The sequence below is a fragment of the Trachurus trachurus genome, assembly GCF_905171665.1.
Source record: "Trachurus trachurus genome assembly, chromosome: 22".
NCBI lineage: Eukaryota > Metazoa > Chordata > Actinopteri > Carangiformes > Carangidae > Trachurus > Trachurus trachurus.
In genome coordinates this window covers 6,769,622-6,781,915 of record NC_139907.1, presented here as the reverse complement: position 1 = coordinate 6,781,915, position 12,294 = coordinate 6,769,622, and the positions used below count along the sequence as shown (strand labels likewise).

General features: G+C 42.6%; 1 protein-coding gene across 7 annotated transcripts in view; it reads left to right on the top strand.

Moving 5' to 3' along the window:
- numb (NUMB endocytic adaptor protein) overlaps window positions 1-12,294 on the top strand; it is a 65,923-nt gene that overhangs the window by 315 nt on the left and 53,314 nt on the right. For 2 of the 7 annotated variants that reach the window (XM_083997657.1, XM_083997652.1), the window contains exon 1: window positions 9,044-9,067. The exons of the other annotated variants lie outside the window; for them this stretch is intronic. The gene's annotated coding sequence lies outside the window, so the exon portion shown is untranslated. Of the gene's footprint in view, window positions 1-9,043; window positions 9,068-12,294 lie in introns of those variants that run through there. 7 annotated transcript variants of the gene reach the window in all.

The window sequence follows — 12,294 nt, the reverse complement described above, 5'->3', positions numbered from 1 at the left end:
TTTTTCGGATGCGGCACACGCAGCTATGTTAGCCGCCTAGCTGGCTTGCTAACCCGGCCATATATACCCAAAAACGAGGCCATATGGAAGTTGTGGAGCTCGGGTATTATAGGTTACACCACACGGTTTTGGGTTCTGAATTAGCACACGACGAGCTACGGTGATTTTTTTTATAGTTAGCTCGCTGACGTCAGTTAAGAAGCTAACACAACGACTCTCAACTTACCTGGTTAGGTAGGTTAACTTTAAAGGGGATGAACATTACTCAGCAAAAATATAATAACAATGAACCCAACTTTACATTAGAGTCATTTGATATCTTCATTTACCGTCTTATTTCGTGACTGTCAGACGTTTAATGACGTTATAAATGCAGGTTGATGCTAACAGTCAATATTCATTTGCAGTTTAGTGACATGGCAAGTTTGTAAAAAAAAAAGAGAGAAAGAAAATGTGTCATGCAAAGATTGAGATTGTTTTGTTTTTTTTAAACATCGACAGCTCATATGTTCAGCATTCAGCCATCAGACAGGTTCACTGCCCTGAAGATATACTCTGACTCACTCGTAATAGTCTTAACCCTGTGAATTTTTGTGAGGTGTCATAATGTGCCCTAGATTTCCGAACATGGCAGTGATATCATTGTTAGACCTTTTTTTATTTTTTAAAGCTTTTGTGCCAGTTTTAACCCACTTAGTTTACAACCACAGAGCAGCATCATAAGATTTCCATCCTGCCCTGCCATCCCCTGCCCAGATAAACATCAGTGGTTAGATTATACCCTCCACATGCATTGCAGACTTTTACAAAGATAGCTCCATGATAGATGTGTGTGTGTGTGTGTGTTTGTGTGATGTATGACTGCCAAAGTAGCATCCTGTTCATTGGACAGCACAGCCAGTCACACTCTGGTGCCCTCAGTCATTAGTCACAATTACTGTTTTGTTGACGAGATTTATGGCTTGAATTGATTCAAAGATACAAGCATGCGTCGTGTTTGTGGTGGAGATATCATCAAATTCATTGTCAAAGTGAAAACTGGCAATTTAGGCCTTCTAAAACCGATGCTACTTGTGTGTTATTTATGATATTAACTAATAAATAGCCCGAAAATTGTATAAAATTCCAATTATACTGTCTCACAGGCCAATATTATGTGTTCTTGCTGCTTATTATATCCAACCAACAGCCTGTAATCCATGATTATTCAATTTACCACCACATATGATAAAGAAATACATCAAATCCACACATTTGAAACCGCTGTAGTAGTAATTCATCTCATTGATTAGATGAGTAGGCATATTTAGCTATAACATCGCACTCTTTTCAGTGTATTAGGGATTTGTAACCATCTGGAAAAGGTATATGTCGTTAAGAAATGAATTTGATGGTTTTTCCCCGGTACAAGAGGAGAGAGGAGTGATTTGGGAGTAGCTATTTTCTTTTTCTTTTTCCAAAAGATTTTGAAAGTAACTAATGGTTTAGCTCATCTCGCAGCATGAGGGAGGAAGGATTGGCTATCTGCCACCAAACCCACTGGGCAAGTCTGTCAGCTGTTTGACAGAGACAGAGAGAGAAAGAGAGAGAGGGGGAGAGCAAGAGAGAGAGCAAGTCTCTGTCCAAAGCTTTGTGATTCACTCTGTGGGAGAAACTAGCGTCGACTCTCAGCAGTTCGCTCGCCCTGTTCTCAAAGGAGAGGCCCTGTTTCTTGGCACCGAGCTGTACATGTGAATGCTGAGTAGTGATGCAACACCGGGAAGATAAACCTGCTGTGCGATGACGATGCAATCAAAGGGCTTCACTTTTGTTCCCCCCTGATAGCGACGGCGAGAGATAGGCGAGCGCCTCTGCTGCTGATGGTGAAAGCAGAGTTGAGTGTCGGTGTCTGCTCAGCTTTCAGTGCAGTGGTAACTGAATCGATAGGAGATGACAGGAATGGGAGATATGCCTCTGTGTTTCTGTTCTTCTCCTTCTTCTTTATCTTTTTTTTTTTTCAGCATCAGCCTGTAGTATCGGGGCAGCCTGTGTCTGACCATCTCTTGAATTGCTCACCTGTCCTGTTTATTTGTCATGCTAATCCTCACTTTTGGCTGCAGATTAGATGCGGGCCATTGAATTGAATGCACCGGTGCACCGTGTCATCTACAACCTGTGCTTTTTGTCAGCATCACACACTTTCCTAGAAAGTGCAGGCAGGCACATCAAACTGGTTTGGATCTGTTTACGTATGCAGTGAGATACCTGGAAATTCATGTTTGCTATACAGGTTCAAAAGGTGAAACTAATACATTATATAGGTCCATTACACACAGCATGAAACATCTCATGTCTTACTTGTTTACAATTTATGGCTTACATTTAATGATGAACTAAAATTCAGTATCTCAAAAAATGTGAATATTACAAAAAACTATTTAAAAAAAGCATTTTTAATATGGAAATGTTGGCCTTCTTAAAAGTATGTCCATATATGCACTCAATACTTGGTTAGGGCGCTATTTGACTTCTAATTTATTGAGATGCACCTGTATATCGGTAAATGCAAGAGAGAATATAATCAGAATTTGTTTTTGATGGCATGAATTTAATTGACAAAGTTACAGAAAACTAGAGTGGGATTTATTCTGACACCCTCCTTTCCCAGAGAACGAAGCTTGTGGGATGATGGGTTAGCGAAACGCTTCACTAAAAGAGATGTTTTACTAACAATCGTTTATAATCGGTAAGAACGAAACAAAGAGAATTTTGTGCAAAAATGCATCTTTTCTTGCTTCAGTAAAATGCAGAGAAAATGACTTGTGAAATGATTTGAGGAGAAAAAAGTCGTGAGCATCATGAACATCCGGGTCCATGTGGGAGATCCACACTCTGAGCTGATTGGGACGGGATCCAGCAGAGACACTCTGAGAAGATTCAACGACGAGGGGAGATTTTACAATCAGGATCTCAAATGTGCAAGCTGACCCCGTTTCAATATAAGTAGCCTAAAATAGGTTCAGTGGAACTGCAGAGTTGGTTTGAGCTTGTCCCTTTGATGTGTTTGTTGGTAAGCTGTGTAAGAGCGATATCCACTGTCACAGAAAATTGTTGTTGGCCATGACTTTGCTCCAGAAAATGGTACATTTGGAAGATATGCTCCTCCGAATGATTGTAAACAACCCAGAGTTTACAAAAGTTCAAGACTAAACACAGCATCTTTGGCTGTGGAAGCCTGCATGCATGAACGCACCACTGAGATTAAGTTAGAGGACCAGACAAAATGTAAATTTCATTGTTCTGACTGCTTTTGGTTTTTGCACAGTGTTTGGTTTGCACAACAAATTCCCCCACAATCAACACAGAAACAGATCTCAGTCATTTGTCTGCTCATTTTTGTAATCAACTAGTCAAACAACTCCTGGCAGTAAAAAACCAGCAGCTGTTCAACATCTATTTTATCTTTTTTCCTCCTCACACATGACACATTACAGAGTCAGACAGTCATTACATGACTTCACAATCTTCGTCTGACGTATTTTTATTGCACTGACAAGACAAGATACATGTTTCTCCAGCATTATCTAATACCAGGTTGTTATCAGTCTATTAATCATATAAAGGAAACAGAGTTTTACTTTGACATGAGTCATGCCTCTTAGTCACTACGTTTACATGCACAGCAGCTTGATTTGAGCGTCTCATCCAGTCTTGTAGTTTTGTCCCTGACGCCGCCGCCTCAACATAGGTGGCGATGTGTGTCGTTTCGATCGACTTCTGTCAAAGAGTAAAACAACGCGAAGGGGGTTTTTGCTCAGCTGTGGTATAATGAGCGTATACCACGGCCTGTCGTGATGTACTGCTAAAATAAATAACGTTGAGTTCTCAACTTCAGTTCCCGACTGTCGGTGCAGACGCCGCTTTTTAAAAAATTATCTTTGCCGGGTCAACCTCTATGCAACACTTTGTGTCATCTTTACTGTTGTGAATATGCGCACATGCATTGTCCATTTTCAGTCCTTCTAAACATGGGTGGCAATATGCTTCGTTTCAGCCGGTTAATAGGGACCACTTTCCGGTTGACTTTTCTGTCAGAGTAAAAAAAATGGAAATAAATAACTTAAACTTCTCAACTTCGGTTCCCAGTTGGATGCGCCGGTCCGGGCCAGGATCCAGGCTATAGCATACAAACGACTGAGGTCGGGTCGGTCCACGGGCCATCTTCTCGCTGGTTGCACTGTGTGAGATGCACTCAATCGGTGCTGATGCCGCTTTTAAAAAATGTTTCTTTCCCAGGTTTTGGGTCGGCTTCTGACTTTGTTGTCATCTTTACTGTTGTGAATACGTGCACATCATGCATTGTCCAGTTTCAGATCGATTAAGGAGAATACATGCAGAAGAAAGTTGATTTCCCATCGCATTATCTCGGCGTCTCAATCAGATTTGGAGAAGTCCATTATTAGTCTGACCAACGTGTTCACATGTACTTCAGTTGTCCAGTTATAGTCGTTTTTTTCAACTGTCATGTGAAGGTACTGAGTGAGGAATGGTTTTGTTACTCCCCCTCTTTTATACAATCTGCTGTATTTGGCTGCATCAGCACTTTATTAAAAAAGATGGGAAACAACAGTGAGAGCGGTGGGTGTTGCATCGCTGCTACACTGCTGCTGCTTTGAACGCACTTCTTCTTTGAGTGTCCCCGTTTGGGACAATATCTTTAGCTCTTAATTAGGTCCAAGGGGCATTGAGCTCCTCATTTTGCCCTGGCTGTGTAAACTGTGGATTAGACCTGGGAGGGCTGGAGGAGGAGGAGGAGGAGGAGGGGGTGCGTCACTGTATGCAAGGAGTTGCCTTTCAGGTTTGTGTCTGTATCACTCCTCCCTGGGTGTAGTGTGGGGCTCAGGGACTCCTTTTGTCTCACTCTGCCTCCTATATAGAGTGATACTTGAGCCTCCCGGGCTGGAAAAGCTCATGGTTTATTCAGCCCTCTGATCTCTGCTTTAATTACGACTGACCCAGGATGGAGGGGCCGGTGGCGGCGGCGGTGGTGGTGGTGTATCTCACCGGGGTGGGAACTTTGTACCAGCTACTGGTACCAGTCAGAGCGCTAGATGTGTAAACCCTTTTTTTGGCGGAGGTGTGTTTTTGTTTTACCTCACGGAAACGCAGTTATTTACAAAACAAAACACACTAATCTAAAAAAAAATGTTCTACTAATCTTTTTTTCCCCCGCAATATCTTTATTTGAGTTTTAAGCAGGAAAAAGAAATACAGTCTTTGACATTCCTGCAACATGCCATACAACTTATATTAGCTGCCTTATAATGGAAAAGAAAAGAAAAAGGACGATAATAAAAATAGAAATAAAAGATATTGCGATTGCATCTTTTGGATGTAAGAGACTTAGAAGTTTCCCACACCTCCTTGTTCCTCTTTTCTCAGTTGCACTGGTCAATTTATTTTTAATTTTTAGTTTAAGTAGTACATACGTTCAAGAATGGCTAGCGTGTCATCTTAAAAAGAAAGGAAGGAAGAAAAAACAAAACAGCTTCCAAGATGAACAAAACAATAAACATATGAGATATGATATTTTCTGTCTCAGTGTCCAGGCTTCAATGAATCTATCCAGGACATATACCGTCAGATCTCCTCTGTAAAAAACCAACACCACATATCATCTGGTGATATATTTCCCACTGGTATTTGACCGTGGAGTTGCTATAGGTGTGTCGTCTTCACCACAGGTTTGACCCTGTATGACAACATCTTAAAGTGAAATTCCGGCGTAAGTGTAAACCATGGTCAAACACACCATAACACCGAGTTAGACCCCCCCTCGAGAGATCAATTTGCCCGACTGCTACATTCACGAGATCCACCAACTTCAGCAAATACCGCAATATCGCCACACACGGCGCTCTCCGGATCCACTGTCTGACCGCAACCAAAACGCCACCATTTGCCCAAAATAATGCTCAGAACTGCACCAAATGCCATCAATAGTACACACAGGGTCCCAGCACGTAGTACGAGTTGTCAAACATCTGCTAGCTTTGCCTGTTTTCTTTAGCAAGGAGACCAGATACAACTTCACCTACTTCTCCTCCGGAGCCGCTGGTTGGTGAGGAAGCCCTGACGAGTCGATCACCGAGTGCACCGGAGTTCCGCAGCTCAATCAACAATTACCTCATGGAAATACAATCAGAGTTTTTTTTATTTTTTATCTTGCATATCACTTTATAACTATTATTATCGAGTGCTGGCCACGATATAGGCGCAAATGAGCATTTTTAAATTTACGTTTTTTGCTGGTGCACTCGGTGATCGACTCGTCAGGGCTCCCTCGGCTCCAGGAGGAGAAGTAGGTGAGTTGTATCTGGTCTCCTTGCTAAAGAAAACAGGCAAAGCTAGCAGATGTTTGACAACTCGTACTACGTGCTGGGACCCTGTGTGTACTATTGATGGCATTTGGTGCAGTTCTGAGCATTATTTTGGGCAAATGGTGGCGTTTTGGTTGCGGTCAGACAGTGGATCCGGAGAGCGCCGTGTGTGGCGATATTGCGGTATTTGCTGAAGTTGGTGGATCTCGTGAATGTAGCGGTCGGGCAAATTGATCTCTCGAGGGGGGGTCTAACTCGGTGTTACGGTGTGTTTGACCATGGTTTACACTTACGCCGGAATTTCACTTTAATAACCTTTTGTTAAACATTTATAACCAGTGTGTAGACGGCCTGAGCTGCAGGGTTGGTATTTAGCTTTGTTAAACCACCTTTTGCACATTCCACTTCTCATTTCCACTGGTTGTAAACATCTCACTGTTTGGTTGCTGTAATAACTCCCTGTCTCAAACCTAAGTGACGCATGTGTGTGTGTTTATCTAATGACTCCCTGTCCATCGCATAGTGACAGTGACACCATTCCCCTCACGTGTTGTGCACATTTTTCCATTTGCATGATTACAGTGACAGACCGTCTGCATGTCCACGTAGTTCAGTCTGATCTGCAGTGTCGTAACCTGGTCCTCCTTTGGCCCCGCCTATTAGTATATCATCGTCATCCTGGATGCATATCAACGTTGCCGTGACACCAGTTTCCTGGTAACCACTACAGAGGTTGCTGGGGGATGATGGAGCGATATGACCCAGCGAAAAAATGTTCAGAGGTAGCTCCCCCATTTAAAAAAAAAAAAAAACTGCTTTGGTTGCAAAGTGTGAAAATGTTCAGTAAGGATTTCAACGCGCATATATTAATAAAAAGCACACGAAGAACAAAAGACAAACACCACAGTGTGTGTACCAGAACATGCAGATATTAATTAGGAAAAGCATTTCAAGATCAGCCTCAGGCAGTATGTGCTTTTATTAACATAGGGACATGAGATAATTACTTCAGCTTTTTCGTCTCTGCTGTTTTTTTTTTCTTTTTGGAAACCCTGTCTTGTCTCAATGCATCTGATATCAAGTCGTAAACCCGCCATCCCACCAGTGATGTTGGATATAGTAGCTAAACAAAGTGCCGTGGTCCCATTTATTTAGTTCTTCTTCCCACTTGTGCAGATTTTGTGCTACAGCATCAAACGTCTTGTAATTTTACTCATGTTTTGTGCTGAATCTTAATACGTCTGCTTGTTTCTGCAGCAGCTCAAGTCTGCACTGAATGACTGGTCAGTTTTTATTTGGCTGTGTTTACATATTCTTTGATAAGCCATGTCTGACATAGATCATCCATTTTGATAAATAGCGTATCAAACGAAGAACAGCTTTGGTAACAACAAGACCAAGTTTTTCATTTCAAATTGGCCCGAGTCGTAGAAAAGACGTCATTGGTATTTGTCTGTAATCAAAAAGGAAGAGCAGCATGTCTCATCTCTCCGGTGCCGTCGCTGCTCTGAGATCAGACTCTTCTGCTGACTCGAAGGAAGCTCCCTTGGCCCGTACGGGTTTCCTTGGACGGCACTGGCTGTTGTGTAACTGCAGTGTGCCTGATCCAAAGTCCACTGGCTACTGTGTTTCTGTTTGATAGCTGTATGCTATGAGTAGGCAGAAAAAAATACAAAAAAAAACACAGCCTGAAGTTTAAGATTCAAGCTCGATGGTGTAATTGAGTTATTTTCTTATTGCAGCAATGACTGAGGAGTCATTGTTGTGGCAGTCTTTTCTTTCTTTGAGCTGTTTTGGGTCAGTGAGTTGTTGACAATGGAGGGAGGAACAGCGCAGCAGCAGCAGCAGCAGCCAGTGTTGTAGCCTGACCTAATCGATGGTGAACGTTCCCCAGCACAAGAAAGATGTCAATTATTAATGAGCCCAATATCATGTTCTGCCTCAGGTGGAGCAGCTAAGTTTTTTGTTTATAAATCTTTGCTGCTATCGGCTGCATTTGTGTGTCGGACGGACCCCAGACAGAAAAAAAAGAGCAAAGCTTATGTTGGACACAATGTGATTTACTTTACTTTGTCAGTCCACATTCCTCTGAGATAGTGTAAGTAAGTCAGGAACAGGTATTTGCAGCCTTGTCCCTGAGTATGAACGGGTTATCAGTGTTTCCTGTGTGTTGCATCACCGTGTGCAGCAAGTGCTGCCGTGAGCACTGCAGCTATTTTGTTTACCACAGAATTACAGAGACAGGTGTGCGAGCAGCATGCGCGCGTGTGAGCAGCATGTGCGAGTGCATTGGCTCCACGTATGTTCGGAGGATCGCGGGGACGAGAGAAAGTGTGTAAAAATAAATAAATAAAAAATCTGAAACATGTGCAGCAGCAGGTTTCACACACTCCCCGCACCATTGCACCATTCCTCCACCAGCGAGCGGTCTGTGTGGAGAGAGGATGTCTGGCTTGTTGAGAGTGCCACTGTGCTGAGTCGACAGGAGGGGAACAATGGCTCCGCTGTGCTGCTTGTCTGTTTGGCCGCCTTCATGCAGCATTTCAGCAAAGGGGCACCGTCGGCTTTTGGCTCCGCGAGCCTTGTTGACCAGGCCTCTGCCTGCTGGTCACTGACCCGTTGTGCCCACAGTGCCTGCAGCTCGTCAGGTCTCTGAGGGCTACCGATTATCCCACAGTAATTGGTGCCTGGGCTCTGGCTGATCAAAGGTACCCAGCTGATTGTGGAGCTCTGGTAATTTTCCATTCTCTGATGCTCTGCAGTCCTCGCCTTACCCGCCTGTTCGTCTGTCTGTCTGTCTATCTGTCTTCCTGCCCAGAGCCCGTCTTTGGCCACGGAGGAGGAAAAGGCTCGATGTCTGTCGGCTTTATTATTATTCCTCTTTGTCTCATAAGAGATGACAGGGCTTGTCTGTCCTTTCCTTGGCCTTTCAAAAAAAAGAAAAAAAGAAAAAACACACACACACACACATACATAACATCTTCTTTGTTGACTCAAGTTCATGAATGTGGAAGAACGTGTGCAATTGATCTTTAAAATCAATAGATGATGGGTGAGGTCATAAGTTCAGGCCTGGAGCCAGCGTGTCCGACTCAGCCGTGCCACTTGGCAGAGACTCCTAGAGCGAGACACCTGAGTCATGTGCCATGCAGGCTTTTTACTTCAGCTGATCCCCGGCTGATTGTACAGATTAGTTTGTTCTCTGCTCCAAGGTGTGCAGGGCCAGTCACATTACCTGGTTTTAGTCCTTATCTGGACAGCAAACCCTCATTCGAACTAGGATTATACTGTTAAAGGTTTTTTGTCCCAGTCCTGAAATATAAAATGGCTTCGTTGCCTGAGTTTCATCTCTGGCAGCAGAGAACGAGCTTGATTTTTCTGGCCGCTTCGTCTTCTCCGTGTGATGGTGAAATCACTTCTTATGTTCATATTGCAGCCTTCTACTTTTGGACTGTTTTACAGAGGAAGGAGTTGTCCAACATTTTTGGAAAAAAGAAGGCGTCTACCATGACTGCTGCTGAATCATTTCTGGCTCTGAAGTGAAAAAAGCTCACCATGGAATAGGATGTTTGCCACAGAGACCGCTAACTAACGCGGATAATGTCTTTCTCTATGTAGTTACACTCGTAATGACACAATTTGATTCTCACCGACTTTCCTGGAGTTCAGAGTCCGGCCTCGTATCGTCACAGGTGCTTTCCATGCCGAGCCTTTTTAGAGAAACTCCTCCAACATGCAGCCATGTCTTGAATTATTTCCCCTGAAACTATAAAAACTGAGGCCTGGAAACTTCCCTGTCCTTCTAGTAGAGACAGAGCTCTGTTCACTAATCTAATCTTAACTACACAGCTAACACAATTTCACCCATTAAGGACCCGAGCCAATATTTCTAAGGAACATAGCATGGTCTCAGACGGTTGAAATGCACACACACTGTGTACATATATATGGGTCAGTGACAAATAAAAAATTGTGTTAGATAAATGAAAATAAATAAATAAATACTTTTTGTATTCACATTGGTTTTGTGTCATTTCAAATGACATTTGAACCTTTTTTAAACAAGAGTAAGACTGAAGCCCCTGGAAATGTCAAATGGTGTAATCACAAAAGAATAATGAATATTAAATATCTTATCCACCCACAGTAGATTTAAGTATAACTTTCTTCTAAAAAACATTAAATTGAAATACTGTGTTTCTATATTTGGATTTTAACGCATTTTAGCAACACCAGGCAAGACTTATCCTAAGAACACCACTTTTTTTCTGAATAATGTGACAAATTATGTAAGATTTGTCAAATATTATAGTGTTGCATTGGAGAAAAAAAGTGTATTACATCTATTCCACATGAGTCAAGAGTTATTTTCCTGTATGTAATCAGATTTTTATGAATAATATACTGGTTACACCACTTGACATTGGGTTGCATGACGTCATTGACCCATACACACATATATATACATATATACACACTCAAAGGTTTAAAGAAGCTGTGTCATTTTCTAAAAAAAGAAAAAAGAAGTTCTGCTCCACCCCTGCCTGAGCTGCACCGTAAAGTAAATCTGCTGGGTAAACAGCCAGGTAGCAGCAGCAGCAGCAGCAGCAGCAGCAGTTTGGCCCTAATCTATTGGCTGTGTAACTTGGTATGCTACAGTCATCCTCGGCTCGACAAACAACACGAACAGAAACACAAAGACGGAAGCTGCAGGTACGTGGAAAGAATTCCTGAAAGTGGCTCAGCAGCTGCACTCGAATACTACAGCTCCTTATACATTCAAGGCTCTCGTGCTTGCTCACAAGACCAGTTTGGTTGGCTGACTCCTGACGTCAACAACACAAACCCACCTTGCATCATGTGGATTCCTATTACGGCTTGACTCAGTTTCCTTTTATCGTCTTTGAAGCCGAATAAAGAAGAAGCTTATATAGAATCAAATAACAAGCGTTGCAGTGGTAATCAGTTTTAATGCACGTTTTTTCTCCATAATTCGGTATGTTTTACTCAGTTCACCTGATAGAGAGGCCAGCTGAGGTGAAGAGAAAGGGGTTTGTGCGTGTGTGACTGTGTTTGTGCATGTTAAGGTGTTTATACGCACTCTGCTGTGTGTCTTGGCCTGGTCAGAGGGGCAGTGTAGCGATTGCATGTCTGTTCACTCAGCAGGAAGTTCCTGTTCCACTCCATCCTCTCATCACTCCTGCTGCTAGACAAATACTGCTACTGACACACACACACACACGCTGTACATGCCAACTGACCAGTAGCACTGTGTTGCCATTTACCCATAGTGTCGTTGGAATGAAAAGCTGTATTATTGACTCAGCAGCCGCAGTGGAGTGGGCTCCTCTCTGCTATATTGATTCTTCTGCGAGTGTTTTTCCATGTGATCTGTTTTCTGTTTCTCTCTCCGTCCTTCTGTCTCATTTCCATCTATTACTCCAGTTTTAGTTTTATTTATTTGCACCATTTAAAAAATCAAGGACAGCTACAAAAAACAGAAATTAAACAAGAATAGTAAGTGCAGGTGAGGTTAAAGAGGAACTATGCAGGGTTTGTACCTCCACTATGCCCAAATTTTTACCATAGTTAAACAGCTTTAAATGCATATAGTATAAAAACGATTGTAGACGGTCACATGGTTTTCCGTTACGTTCTTTGTTACAACTCACCATAATATAATAATATAATAGTAACAATATATCAGTCATCTGGGGGTGATGATCCAGTCTACTCTGTCATCTCGTTTTGCTGCTGTCTCTGCAGAAATCTCCGCTTCAATAAACATAATAGCTATGTTTGTAATGGAAGCAGGTTTTCAGTGCTTTTGTGCCGATCTCAGGATATTCTGCCTTAACCCAGAACGTAGGGAGATTTGAAGTTGGCAGTCGTCGGGTCTTCTGTCGTCTCATTGAGTTTTTCCCAGCGATGTGTG